Source organism: Mustela nivalis, assembly GCF_964662115.1.
Source record: "Mustela nivalis genome assembly, contig: HAP1_SCAFFOLD_1091, whole genome shotgun sequence".
NCBI lineage: Eukaryota > Metazoa > Chordata > Mammalia > Carnivora > Mustelidae > Mustela > Mustela nivalis.
In genome coordinates, this window is record NW_028135573.1 from 197366 (window position 1) to 211997 (window position 14632).

A 14632-nucleotide genomic window follows, 5' to 3' on the forward strand; every position below is an offset into this window, starting at 1 on the left:
CTGTCTGCTAGATTTATAACTACAAGCCTAGTGAGTTACAGTCTTCCATTCTGGGTAAAGATAGGCTGTTTAATAATTGAAGTAGCAAAATCTGGGTAGTTACCTAGGAAGAAAAAAATGATTCCATATTCCACAGTATAAAGCAGGATGAATGCCAGATGGTGTTTCCAACTGTGATTAAAAAATTCAAGACTAGGGGTGCTTGGGTAGCTCTCTCCAGCAAGAATCTGACTCTTGATTTTAGTTCAGATAATGATCTCAGGGTCTTGGGATCGAGCCCCATGATAGGACTCCAAACTCTACTTGGGATTTTCCCTCTCACACTGGTCCTCCCCCTGCTTGCACATTCATTCTCTCTCTCTCTCTAATAAATAAAATCTTTTTAAAACTGATGATTATTTGAAGGAAAATACTGACAAATTTTATTTCAAGAGAGCTTCTGAAAGAGTGGTAAGAGTATAGTGAATTTTTCCTTAGTATATTTACCCTTCTCCTACTTTCCAAATTTTGTGCAATAAATATGTATTATTAGAATAATCATGGAGTAAAACAAAACAAAACATCCTGTATGACAGAGTAAAAATCCACAAGCAAATTCAAAGAGAAATCTTAGGCTAGGAAAAGAGAATTGCTATTCATATCACCAAAAGGATTCCCCGTGTCACTCAGCATAGGCTTGATTGGAGTGTAAGAGGAAACTAGCCACAAGATCTCAGCGACTTAATAATAAAAGCTTATTCTTAGCATATGATATTTTTTTCCCCTCTTTGGTTGGTTGATGACTTTCCTCCTCAGTGTGCTCAATCTGGGATTTATGATGATAAAGTAGTGTAGGGGAGGAAAAAAATCTAGTTCTTCTACCCAGTTTAAATTCATTGCCTGGGGCCCTGCAAATTAAACTGACAAAAACCAGATTAACAGGCAGAAACTGAACACAGGTTTCCTGATACATGCAGCCTGTGTCACATGGGAGCTCTTCATGCTGAGTAACTAAGAGGGGTAGCTCAAACTTGGGCTTATAGAGCATCTTAGCAAAGAACAATACATTTGTAGAGAAGTCACAAAATAAAGGACAAGGGCTTTGGACTTTCAAGGGCAGCAAACTGTGGGAAGGCAAATCTAGGGGGGAAACCAATGGAATAAGTCTTACCTGGGGGAATCCATCTCAGCACCAACTTTCCACTTTTTCATGGCCATAAAAGCTCCCAGGAGAGGGAATTTGTGACAGCCCTCATTTCTCAGAAGTTTCTGCTTTTACTTAGAGGAAGTTTTGGGAAAGCTTCTTTTTTGCATCTGTTTCTCATTCGCCTTTTAAAGTTTAAGTGAGAAGCCACATGCCTTTGGGGTGGAAAGAAATGGTCACACCTAACTTCAAGGGAGCAGAAAAGCATGTTCAGAACATGTATATATTTGGGAAAATACCAATTACTGTGCTCCTCTACATATAAAAGGAGCTAACAAATCAATCAGAAAAATATCAAATATTTACCAGAAAATTTTGGCAAAGAATATGAAAAGATTGTTCACAGAAGGAAAATAGAAATGGGTCCTTAAAAAATGGGTCTTGAATATATGAAATATATGAAAAGATGCTGGAACTCATTCATAGGAACAGAATTGAACATCAAAGCTTCTCTGATTATGAGGCAAATTGGTTATGAGTTGATACTAAAACTAAGAATAGATATGTGGAAATTCATTACAATATTCTTTTTTGTTCTCATGTATGTTAAGATGTTCTGTAATAAAAAAGAAAAGGGAAAATCACACTGACTAATTCACACAAAAAGAAATAAAAATCTGAATAAATCTACACATGTTAAAGAAATTGAATCAATAAGCAATAACCTTCTGAAACAGAAAGCTCCAAGACCAGATGCATTCACTGGGGAATCTACCGAACATTTAAGGAAGAAATTACACCAATTCTCAACAGTCTTTTCCAGTAGAAAGAAACATCAGGAATACTTACTTAATCATTGTATGAGGCCAGCTTTAGCCTAACACCAAAATCAAAGTCATTCCCAACAAAGGAAACTAGAGACCAGTATCTCTCATGAACATAAATGCAAAAAATTCTCAAAAAATAGCAAATCAAATCCAACAATGTATATAAAAAAAAATTCTACATCATGCCCAAGTAGGATTTACTGCAGGTAGGCGAGGCTAGTTCAACATTTGAAACTCAGTAGATGTGATCCATCGTACCAACAGGCTAACGAGAAATCATATGACCATATCAGTAGATGCAGAAAAGCATTTGACAAAATCCAACTCTCGTTTTTGATGAAAGCTCTCAGCAAACTCAGAATAAAAGGGAATGTCCTCAGCTTGATAAAGAATACGTATCTACAAAAATCCTGTAGCTGACAGCTAGTGGTGAGAAATGGAAAGCTTCTAGTGAAGACCAGGAGTAAAGCAAGGATGTCCCCTCGCATTACTTTCTCCACATCATTGGAAGTAGTAGCTGATGTAATAAGACAAGAGAGAGATCCAGGGAACACAGGAAGAACGAACACCTGCATGGAGAGCTCATCATCACGCAGAGGTCATGGGCTACCTCAGTTCGCTTCAGTGTTGCACGTTTTGTGGGTTCCGACAAATGTATCAAGGCATGGGTCCACCAGTAACAGTATCACAGCTTGTGGCTTATCGCCAGCAGCAAACCAGAGTTTCCATCTTTCCACACTCTCCCCACTACTTGGTGCTCTTGGTGTGGTTTGGCCATCCCAATAGGTGTGTCCTGATACCTCATTATTGTTTTAATTTGCATTTCCCTGATGACTTTTGGTGCGGTCCATCTTTCCATATGCCTGTTTGGCATCTGTGTATCTTCGGTGAGAATCTGGTAAGGTATTCTGTCTGTTTTCAAAATCAGTTGTTTCCTTATTGTTGAGTTTTAAGAGTTCTTTTTATACTTTGGACCCCATTCTGGTACCATGTCTGTGTCTCTCAAGTATTTCTCCCAGTCTATGGCTTGTCGTCTTCTTGTCTTGAGAGTGTCTTTCTCAGAGCAGAAGTTTTTTAATTTTAATGAAGTTCCACTTACCAACGACTTTTTTAAAATGTCATTTTTACTTTTGAACAGCCGCTTTTCTCTCCTGTATGACTTCGTAAGTGAGAGAAAACGAGGGGCGGGGGGGTCCCAGGGGTCTTTTGGTGGATGGCGGCTGTCGGGGGGCGCGGGTGGGCGGTGCGGGCTCCCCGGGGGGCGGCCTCGCGGGGGCTCGGGCGCTCGCGAGCGAAGAGAAGCCGGCGCGTGGCTGGAGGAAAGCGGGCTTCTTGATCTCGGGCTTCGTGATCCTCCCGGAGCCGGGTTCCCGGGTGGGCGCTGCAGGGTCCGCGCGCGGAGGTCAGTGCGTCCGAGCCGGTGCCTCGGGGACGCACGATCGGGCAGGATTTGCGCGGGTCCGCGGGTCCGCAGGTTGTTCCCGAGCGGGGTCGCGCCGGGCGCCCCCGAGATCCGCGCGGCTCTCGGCCGACTCGGCGGCCGGCCTGGGCGGGCATTTTCCGGGAGCCTCCGGCGGCAGGACGTGCGTCCGAGCTTCCTGGAACTCCCCTGCGCGCTTCCTGCGGGCGCCGGGGCGGGCCCGGGGCTGCGGGGCGGCGGTGGCGGCTCTGCCCTGCGCGTCCGCGGGCGCCGGGGGCCGTGGCCGGGTCGGGCCGGGGGCGGCGCGGACGCGGCGGACGAGGCTGCGGGGTGGTCCCTCCCGCACCGCCGCGCTCAGGTCGGAGACCAACCAGCGCCGAAGCGTCGCGCGCATTTAACAGGACAGGAAGGCTGCCCAGCCGGCGCCCCTCGCCAGGGGATGTAGCTCAGTGGTAGAGCGCATGCTTCGCATGTATGAGGCCCCGGGTTCGATCCCCGGCATCTCCACGCCGGCTCTTTTATTCCCTTTGCCGAAGTTCCAGGTGAAACGTTTTAGCCCTTTCTCACCTTTAACCGTTCTCGTCCCGGTTAAATAGAGCTATTTCCCGTCGGTATGTTTCCCTCTCTAGCATTTCATTAACCACCGCATATTCCCTGCTCTCTGGAAATCTCCCTGGGGTGTTTTATCATGCAGTGAGAGGTACAAAGCCAGAGGGACAATTGGGGAGAAATTCCTCCTATGAAAGCATCCAGGAAGAGGGAGAACAGCTGGTAGCACAGAATGATTTAGCTCAGTTACATGAGGTTCCATCCATTCTCACTTTCTGCTGGAAAATAATCAGTGACAGTAAAATACCTTTTAGTAATTTTTTAGGGGCTGCTAGGATAGGGTTTTGGGTATTGAGGTAGTAGTTGCATCTCAATATTCAGGGGTCCACCCGAAGACCATTAGGGGAATTTCTTCCTAGACCATAGTTACTAACCTAGTTACCATTTCATTTCTCACTGCCGCTTTGGCTTTACTTAGGATTCTGTGCAGGAGAGCTGGTCCTGTCCAGCGCAGAAGGTCTGGGAAAAGGTTAGAAATAGCGTAAAGTGGAGTGGGTTAGAAACCCGCGGGTGACTGTGGGGCAACACTGGAGACCCTAATGAGGCAGCATTCTGGCCATCTCTCATCAGATGGTTTCTAACGGCACATACATTCATGCCTTGATCCAAATGAGCGCTTTGAAATAGTGATAATGTAATACCAATAATTTACTGTTTCTATGCACATTTAAAAATACAGTAAAATGGCACCATGTATTTGTCTACCCTTATTTAAAGGAAATCCAGTAATTAATAAACCTTTGTTGGGTGGTTTTTCAGTATTACTGTGTAGCTGCTAAATCAGGAGTTAACAACTGAAAGGAGGAGAGGCAATTTATAAACCATATTTGCATCTGTTATAATTAGCATTTTGGAGGTTTGTAGGAGATACGCTGGGACAGAGCAGAGGGTAGGATCAGTTCTTGAGGAGGCAGCTCAGGAAAATCCTCACAAACGAAGATACCAGTGAGTAAGTGGGAGGTTTGCAGCTGGAAATGAGGATCATGGACATGGCATGAAGACATGACACAGAACATGGGGAAATTTAGATAGTTACACATGCCTGAATCACAGGATGCTGTAGGGAAATGTAGGAGATGGAGGACTGTATGGCTTATCAAGGATTTTGGGCTTTATCAGTGTTCTTGGTTGCAAAAAGCAAACACTGAGTATGGTTAACTTAAGTGGGGAAGAATATCTACTTGGCCAGGTTTAGATCAATGCTAGTAGCCTTGACAGTAAGTGTCTGACTCTGAAACTGTCAGATTCCCTAAACGTAATAAAGAAACACACACACACACACACACACACACACACACACACACACACACACATTTCCGATGACAATATCCCTGTGGCTGCTTTCCCAGAGGACCCAGTCAGCAGTGAGGAGACACTGAAGCATTATAGACAATTGCTACAGTCAGATTATTCTGTAAACAGTGTGAGAAATGGGTTAGGAATGGTGGTAAAAGAAGATGAAAACAAGATGTATTCGGTCATTACTGCAGGAGTCCCAAGAGCTGTGTTGGGGACCTCCTCTGAGGAGTGAGCGTCAGGACGTCAAGACCTGTGCTAAGACCATTCTTTATGAACCCCAAAGTAAGGGAGTCAGAGGCTTGAATGCTCCTAAGGACCTGGACAGTAGGCAGAGCTCATTTTTGGTTTTTTTTTTTTTTTTTTTGGAAGAGATTAAGGTCCAACAGAGGATCCATCTCTGGAATATAGCTAAATTTTGAGAGCATTTCAGTCTTAATTTCTTAATCACTACTTCTCACCCATTTTTCCACTTCCATTGCGATCTTTTGGGCTACAGAGGATGGTTAATTTACTTGGAAACCGTTTGACCAGCTAAGCCCTCTGTTTCTTTCTTACTATCCCAGTTCACCACTGCAGACGTGAGCCCTCCAGTGCTCTACCCTGTCTGGTACCTTGCATGATGTACACGCCCCGCCCGCCCCCCCCCCCCGTCCTTCCATTTTGAGGCCTTAGAGGTGTATTCCGTCTCACCTGGGTGCTTCAGCTCCGCTCTCTGTAATTCACGGTTCCTTGTTGGACAGGCCTCCTAGACGAACTCTCTTGGTTTAACTTCAACTGCCTCTTCCCAATGACATGCCTGTTTCAGGTTGAATCAGCACAGTCTTCAGTCTTGGAGTCAGGAGGCACCTTCGTGAGACCACATTCCAATTTCCAAACCATTAATTTGTATCTGCATTAAAAAATATATATATATGAGGGGCGCCTAGGTGGCTCAGCTGGTTTATCAACTGCTTTTGGCTCAGGTCACGATCTCTGAGTTCTGGGATGAGGTCCAGCATTGGACTCTCTGCTTAGGACGGAGCCCACTTCTCCCTTTCCCTCTGCCTGCTGCTCTGCCTACTTGTGATCTCCTCTCGTCAAAAATAAATAAATAAATAAATAAAATCTTAAAAAGAAAGAAGAAATAAAAGAAGAAAAGAAAGGAAAGAAAGAGGCTTCGTCCTAGATGAATGGAGACTGGTGTCTCTCTTCTTGCACCCAGTTTGGTGGCATCAGCACCCGTGTAGACAGGTCACTGAGGACCTCAGCCTCTGGCTGCTCCAATCTCTGTTTCCCCCAAAACCCTAACTTCCATGTTGGTTTAGCTGCTCACATCCATGGCCATCTTCTCCATATTAGCATGAATCCGTCTTATGCTGAAATATTAAGTCCATGCGATATACAGTAATTTAAAATTTTTTAAATTTAAATTTAATTTAGTTAACATACAGTGTATTAGTTTCGGGGTTAGAATTCAGTGATTCATCCGTCTCGGAGAACACCCAGTGCTCACCACAGCAGGTGCCCTCCCTCGTGCCCGTCCCCCAGTGACCCCATGGCCCATCCCACCTCCCTCCCAGCAACTCTTCTTTTCTTATGGTGAAGAGTCTCCTATGGTTTGTCTCCTTCTGTTTTCATACTATTTTCTTTTTCCGTCCCTTACCCTGTGTTCATGTTTTGTTTCTTAAATTCCACATGTGAATGAAATCATCTGGCTTTGCGTTTCTCTGATTGACTTCTTCTGCTCACTCTTTCCCTTGCAAGGATCCCTTTGGATTACACTGGGCCCACATGAATAATCCAGAATAATCTCTCCATCTCAAGATTTTCAAGTTTGTTGATCTTCGAAATCCCAATTACTGTAGAGGGTAAGATTTGCAGGTTTGGGAATTAGGACATGGATGTCCTTGGGGGCCATTATTCTATGTACCACACCCATTCTAATCTGTCTGTCTTGGCAGTTTCGTCCAGGCACTTCCACAACTTCTGTTTTTCTACTGAATTTCTCTCCCTGTGACTCTTCAGTTCCTACACGTTCTTCTTTCCATTGCTGTAGACTGAATGTTTGTGACCTCCCAGAGTTCACAGATTGAAACCTAATCCTCGGTGTGATAGTGTTTGGAGGTGAGCCTTTGGGAGGTCAGTAGGTCATGGCGGTGGGGTCTTCGTGATAGGATTAGTGCCCTTATAAAGGAGAATTCAGGGGCACCGGGTGGTCCCGTCGGTTGAGTGTTTGACTCTTGGTTTTGGCTCAGGTCATGATCTCAGGTCATGATCTTGGGTCTGTGATGACACCCAGGCCCATGCCGGCTCCCTGCTCAGCGGGGAGTCGACTTGTCTCCCTCTCCCCCTGCCACCAACCCCGCTTGTATGCTCTCTCTCTCTCAAATAAAAATGAATAAATCATGGGGCTCCTGGGTGGCTCAGTGGGTTAAAGCCTCTGCCTTCGGCTGGGGTAATGGTCCCAGGGTCCTGGGATCGAGCCCTGCATCGGGCTCTCTGCTTGGCGGGGAGCCTGCTTCCTCCTCTCTCTGCCTGCCTCTCTGCCTGCCTCTCTGCCTGCTTGTGATCTCTCTGTCAAATAAATAAATAAAATCTTTTAAAAATATGAATAAATCTTAAAAAAAATAAATAAAGGAGACCTCAGAGAGCTCTCATGCCCCTTCCACACTGTGAGGACACATGTGATTCAGGAAGCCTGTTCTCATGAGACACCAGATCTGCCTGTGTGCTGACCTTGGACTTGCCAGCCTCTAGGATGATGAGAAGTACATTTCCGTTGTTTATAAAGCAGAGGGTCGGTGGTATTGTTAGAGAAGCCTGTACAGGCCGCACCACGGATCCAGCTCAGGTTCCTTGATCCTTCCCTTCGACCACATTTTGACAGTGTGCGCAGGCTCCTTTCGTACTGAGCGGGCTCCCTCAGATGTCTGGCTGTAGATGGTTCCAATTGCCACTTCGTATCAAAGACTGCTGCGTCCTGCCGGAGAATCCCCCTGCCAGCTGCTCTGGGCAGTGAGCCGGCCTTCACGCTGGTCTCTGGTGTCCCCACCCAGCCTAAGGTCTGGGAAGCTCAGGGCTGTGCATCCCCGTCGCCCACTCAGAGTAAAAGCAAGGAGACCTGGCCCATCTCCGTCTCCTCCTGTGTTGGGATTCGAGTTAGTGTCACTTCAGAGAGGAGGAGTGTCCTTCAGAGAGGAGGAGTGTCCTTCAGAGAGGAGGAGCGAGACCAGCGGCGTCATTATGACTTTTGTCCCTGTGCGTCTGAATAGGACTTTGGGCACCTTCAGTCCAAAGTTCATCTTTGAGGCAAGAGAAGAAGCAGAGGTGGGGGCGAGTTCTCGGTTAACCTTTTGCTGATACCTCTCTCCCTCCGTTTCCCTAACAAGATTACAGTAGCTACGTAAAGAACTCTTCGCTTCTTTGAAACACCTCATCCCACTTTGTCCGTTCAGCTAACTTGCTTCCTACTTTAGACATAAAATGCAAGCAGATGAAGGCCAACATCGCGTCTTCTCTGCGTGTCCTGCCTGCTTAAACAATGTGCCGGTATGTGTGTGCGTTGCTGTCTGCTAAAATGAAACAAACGCCCCTTGTCAGTGCTGCACTGCTGGAAAGTCCATACAAAATCACCTGGGAATTTTGCTAAAATGAAACCTGCGTGGTTCTGGGCGAGGCCTTAGAGTCTCTGTTTTAAAACCAGCTCCCAGGCCAAGTCAGTGCTGCTGGGCTCCAGAAGACACTTTTCGTGGCAAGAACTTAACCCCCTCCCCAGGACTAGTCCTCCAGTGGTGCTCAAGCCATCATGTCCTGCGTTCATAGGGACCCTGCTCTCCTTCTCCGTTGGCTCCCCTCACACCTGTTCCAACGGCTGTCAGCAAAAAGACAAGACTGTGGAGAACAGGGAGCCCTTCTGCATTTGCACAGCCACTAGGGAAAAAAGTACAGAGCTTCCTCAAAAAACACAGAACTACTATGGATCCAGCAATTCTACTTCTGGGGGTCTACTGACGTGGGAAGGATGTTAGGATTCGAAGCCAACGGCCAGGAAAGAATTCTTGAGATGTCTTTATGTAAGAAGGTGGTTTGATTAAACCCCGGGGACAGGACCTGTGGGCAGGAAGAGCTTCAAAGGTATATCCGGGGCCACAGGCTTGGGGCATGATTGCCAGCATATATCTTGGGCAAGGGTAGTTAGAGATAGAAAATTCCAAAACAATTTTTATTTGTTAAAGCAGACTTAAAGGTCCTGGGAATCTGGCCGGTGACTGCCTTTTGCCCTTAGCAAAGTGTCAACATCCAGGCAGTGAAGTTTCTGGAGGAAGGTCACTCTGCCTGTTTTAAGGAGTTGTGAATGGGCTTAAGTACTAAGGAAATTTAATTTTTCTCTTGCTTTTATTTCCCACATCATGTATATCTGTGATATTGTGGTTTGTACTAGGAATACGTATTCTGCTTTCTGCTCTGAGCTCCTAAAGCCTATAGAATTTCCTACTTCCTTACAGCAACAAAGGTGACTTTTGTTATGTTAATAGTGGTTGCACCTAGAGTGGGAGGCTGGTTGCCCGGAGACCAGCTCTGAGATTAAAGGTTGGAGCTCTCCGTCTTACCTCTCTGACCTTCAGGGACAGAAGGGCGGGAGGATCAATCAATGGGCAGCAGGCAATGATTTAATCAGTCCTGCCATTACTAGGCGTGGAGACTTCTCCACATAAAAACCTCAGAGAAGAGGACTTGGAGGGCTTCTGGGTCTGCGATCACGTAGATATCTGATGTGAGCCGTGCACTTGGTGGGCACAGAAGCGCCATGCCCTTTTCCTGAGCATCTCTGCCATCTGGCTGTTTCTGAATCATATCCTTTTAACTGAGTAAGTAAAATGTTTCTCTGAGTAATGTGAGCTGTTCTAGCAAATTTATCAAACCCAAGAAGAGTGGGTCATGGGAACCTCTGATTTCTAGCCAGTCAGTGAGAAGTACAGTGGTGGTGTCTGAAGGAGGGACAGTGAGTGGGAAGAGAAACCGTTCTTTGCTGGATCGAGCTCTTAATCTATGGGCTCCGGAAAATAGTGTCAGAATTCAGCCGAACGACTGGACACTTGGCTGATATACAGAGCATTGCTTACTGGTGTGGGAAAGCTGCCTGCACACACACAGTGGAATTTGGTGACTAGAACCACCACCCTTCAATACTCAAAGGAAATTAAAGCAGATATCAAAGATACCCATACTCCCACGTTCACTGTAGCATTGATCACAGTAGCAACACATGGCGTCCATCAAGAGATGAATGGATAAAGAAGATGTGGTCTATGTATTCAGTGCACTATTACTGATGAAGTTCTTGAACCTAGGTGAGGTTCGGTAGGGTGAGGTTCGGAGCCGACGGCTAAAGAAAGAATTCTTAAGACGTCTCTGGTGCAAAAAGGTGGTTTATTAGAGCACGGGGACAGGGCCCGTGGGCAGGCAGAGATGCGGCTGCCCCGGGTTGTGAGGAGTGGCTGGTTATATACACAGGAGTTGGGTAGGTGAGGACAAAGGGGTGTTCAGAAGGGCTATTGGGGTAAAGAAGACTGTCAGGATATTGAAGGCCTGGTTTCTATCAAGCCAAGGCCACTTTCCCTCTAATGAGGCATTAACAATTGGGAGTCTCCTGGTGGAATGTTACATTCCTGCTATCAAACGTCCTTGTTAGTGAGATTTAGGTTTTAAAAGAAATTTAACTTTATTTACTTTTCCTTCTACCTCCGTCTCCTTCGGTTTTTTATGGAGGGGAGGGTGACGTTAAGGCTTGAGGAACTGAGTTATATATCTTTGGAAATTGGGCTATTGATAAGGCAACTTCTTTGCTGTAAATCTCAAGGACATTTGTAAACCAAGAGAGACTCCTGCCTTTCAGGACTGTGATCTCTGCAAGTTAACTATTTGTTCTTCTTTTAGGGCAGTCAGGGGTGCCTGTGGAATGTCACACATATTACCAAGGGGAGTGGGTGGAGAGAGGGTGCAAGGCACCAGCCCCTGCTCCATCCTCAGCCAGCCTCCTGCTCCCTCATCATTACCACCACTAGAAGGAGGGAGACGCTGCCATTTGTGACAGCATCCAAGGACCTTCAGGGCATTATGTTAAGTGAAGTAAGTCAGAGAAAGACAAACTGCATGGTACCACTTCCATGGGGAAGGAGGGGCAAAAAGTCAAACTCATAAAAACAGCAGAAAAGTGGTTACCAGAGGTTGAAAGTACGGAAATCGAGAGGTAATAATACCTTGGATGTTTGTGCTGTCCCTGACCCCGTCCCAACTTGAAACTATGTGATGGGCCACTCCTCATGAGCCCAGCGCAGCTCTTCCTGCCCACAGGTCCTGTCCCCGGGGTCTAATAAAACCACCTTCTTACATAAAGACATCTCAAGAATTCTTTCCTGGCCGTTGGCTTCGAATCCTAACATCCTTCCCACGTCAGTAGACCCCCAGAAGTAGAATTGCTGGATCCATAGTAGTTCTGTGTTTGTTGAGGAAGCTCTGTACTTTTTTCCCTAGTGGCTGTGCAAATGCAGAAGGGCTCCCTGTTCTCCACAGTCTTGTCTTTTTGCTGACAGCCGTTGGAACAGGTGTGAGGGGAGATCTCATTGTGGCTTTTATTTTATTTCTCTGATGATAAGTAATGTTGAACACTTTTTCACATACCTTTTGGCCATTTGTATATCTTTGGGAAAATGTTCAGTTCCTCTGCCTATTTTTAAATTGGATCATTTGTTCAATTTTGCTATTGAATTGTATGGGTTCTTTATATATTTTGGATATTAATCCCTTATCAGCTAACTAACCAGATAGATGATTTGCAAAATTCCCCCCGCCCCGCTGTTAGTAGGTCGCCTTTTCATTTAAAATCTCCTAACAGAAAACATTCTGTTTATTCATGTATACAATATGCAGTCACTCTTTCACTCTTTCTAAAAAATGATTCCAATATTTACTTATGCCAGTTGCTGTGGTCAGCAGTGAGGCACAGTTAAGGATGACACAGTGTCTTAGCTAGCGTTCAAGAAGCCTGGCTGAGACCCTTCCCTCCTGATTAACACCTTTGGGGAGTTCCCTCCTGTGTAAATCAGTCGGTGGAGTCCTAGCTGAGCAGGGACTGAGGCCTCCTCCCAACATCTTGAAAGCGTTTTGCAGACAGAGTCAAACCTCCTGGCCGCAGGCCCTGTGGACACCTGAGCTCTGCTTCACAGGACACTTGGGGCCAGAACCCAGCCAAGCTGCTCTGGAGTTCTGAGCCACACAATCCAGATTATAAACATTTATTTCCTTAACCCATTAAAATTTGGAGTACTACTCAGCAATAGATAACTAATATTCACAGCAAGACTTTAAAAAAATGTTCTTTGGCAAATAATCATTATTTACAAAAATAATTGGTATCTGTTTCTCTCAAGATACCTGACTATTATCAGAACCAATACTCCTTGCAAATCAACTTGGAAGGCTGAAAAGCAGTGTCACTGTTCTTCTCTCGTTTCCCTTTTGATGCTGACAAAACCCTGGCTGGCTAGTGTGTCAGCCACCAGAGGGTCGCATACCTGCCACTGAAGCAATCATGGGCAACAGAAAGGGTTGGGCCCTAATTATTTCAGATAACTCACGATTTGCGTAAACCGTGTGGGGCCCCCATCCCTGCCGCTGGACCACACTTTAGGCTCCATCGGCCAGGTGCAAGGAGGAGGTGTGCTGGAGCCCTGGGATCGCGCCGGCGCCCGCGGCCGGGTCTCCTCCTCCCGCCCCCGCCCCCGTCCCCCAGTGCCGCTGCCCCGAGCCACACGCACGCCGGCGCCCCTGCAAGCGTCAGCCTCAGCTCCCCTCCTTTCTCCCTGGCATACGCTCCATCCTTGCAGACTGGCTCACAGGTCGCCGGGCCCGGGCCCTGCATTCTCGGGGCGCGCCCCCGGGGGAGGAAGGGGCCGGGACCGCGGGAGACCCAGTCCTTCTGCAGCGCGTGGGGCACCGGGGAGGCAGACGTTTCAGCTCCGTCTCGGAAGTACCGCGTTTCTCCCTTCTTTGCATCGGAGCGGGGTCTGGGGATTCAGTCTCTGGACTGGGCTGGCATTTTTGCATAAAATGGGGGTCAGCCGGCCGCAGGCAGCAGTCCAGCACCTCCCGCCTTCAGCCCTCCAGCTGTGCGCGGTGCAAGGTTGCTCCGTAACAATCCCTGCCCCGGCTCCCAGTTATCTAGGAGAGGGCGCCCGGCGGCGTCCGGAGCCCGGGAACGGGGTGCAGGAATGCGCGGACTCGGGGTACTCTGGTGTCTTCCTTAAAGACAGTCATTGGGAACGCGTTTTTCTCTTCCCTGGAAGCATCCTTCCTTTGGTCCACAGACCTTTTGGGGAAAAAGAGAAAGTGCTCGACCGGTGTTTCTCGGCGGGATCCCCGCCCGGCGCGTTCTCCGCGTCCGGAGCCGGCGGGTGCGGGTTGGTCCGGGCGCCTTCCGGGGAAGAGTGGAAATGCCAGCTCTCCGTCACCGAGAGCGGGTCGGGTTCGTTGGAGACGCGGAAGGGGGTGAATTGGCTCCATTTCATGAAGGCCGCTTAGAAAAGCCCGGTTTCGTGCAGTGGGGATGTAGCTCAGTGGTAGAGCGCATGCTTAGCATGCATGAGGTCCCGGGTTCGATCCCCAGCATCTCCATTCCTTTTCTCGCCGGCGGGGAAATCGCTTTCTTCTTGCGGCCGCAGCCGCTTCCCGGGGGCTCCGAAAGGTCAGCGTCCTGCTCCCGCGCGCGGGCGGTCGGCGGGGGCGTGCGCAGAGCCTCGCGGCTGGACCCCTGCGCGCGCCCGCAGCCCCGGCCTGTGCTCGCGCACCGGGCGGATCGCGAGCCGCTTCGGTCCGTCCCGCGTCCGGGAAGAACGCACTCGGCGTTCGCCCGCGTCCGCCCTGAGCTGGGAGGTTTGGGCACCGGCTCGCGTCTTCGCTTAGCTTCCGGGCCGGGGCGCAGGGCAGGGAGCCCGCCCGAGCTTTCCCGGCTGAGGCTCAGCTCGAGCGAGGAGGGTTTCTTCCGCGGACGCGCTGGGTGCATCACCCGCGCCCCCAGCCCCCTCCCCCTTCCCGAACGTGACCTTCACCCCGAGGTCGGGCGGGTGCAGCGCCGCGGGCGCTCGGCCGGGAGTGAGCTCTGCGCTGGGTTCCCGGGGGAGGCAGGGGGAGGTTTGCGAAGTGTGGACTCGCTCCCTCCCCATCGGCCTCCCTCCCGCTCCCCCTCCCTCCCTCCCTTGCTCCCCCTCCCTGGCTCCCTCTACCCCACCGCCTCCCGTTGGAGCTGGTCTGCAAAGTGCGCACTCCCTCTCTCCCCAGGCCTCTCCCTCTCTCCCTCCTCCTCCCTTCTCGCCCCCC

The 14632-nt window shown here is 48.6% G+C and overlaps 1 long non-coding RNA gene across 2 annotated transcripts; it reads right to left on the reverse strand.

The window, feature by feature from the left end:
• Positions 1–3908: 3908 nt before the first annotated feature.
• LOC309857692 lies at positions 3909–14424 on the reverse strand. 2 transcript variants are annotated; one of them, XR_014307854.1, is made up of 3 exons: positions 13129–14424; positions 5969–6167; positions 3909–4194 (listed from the first exon to the last, which is right to left on the reverse strand). It is a non-coding gene; the product is annotated as an uncharacterized lncRNA (long non-coding RNA). The 2 variants fall into 2 exon arrangements; XR_014307855.1 differs by having other exon boundaries at positions 3909–4197.
• Between the last annotated feature and the right edge of the window lie 208 nt (positions 14425–14632).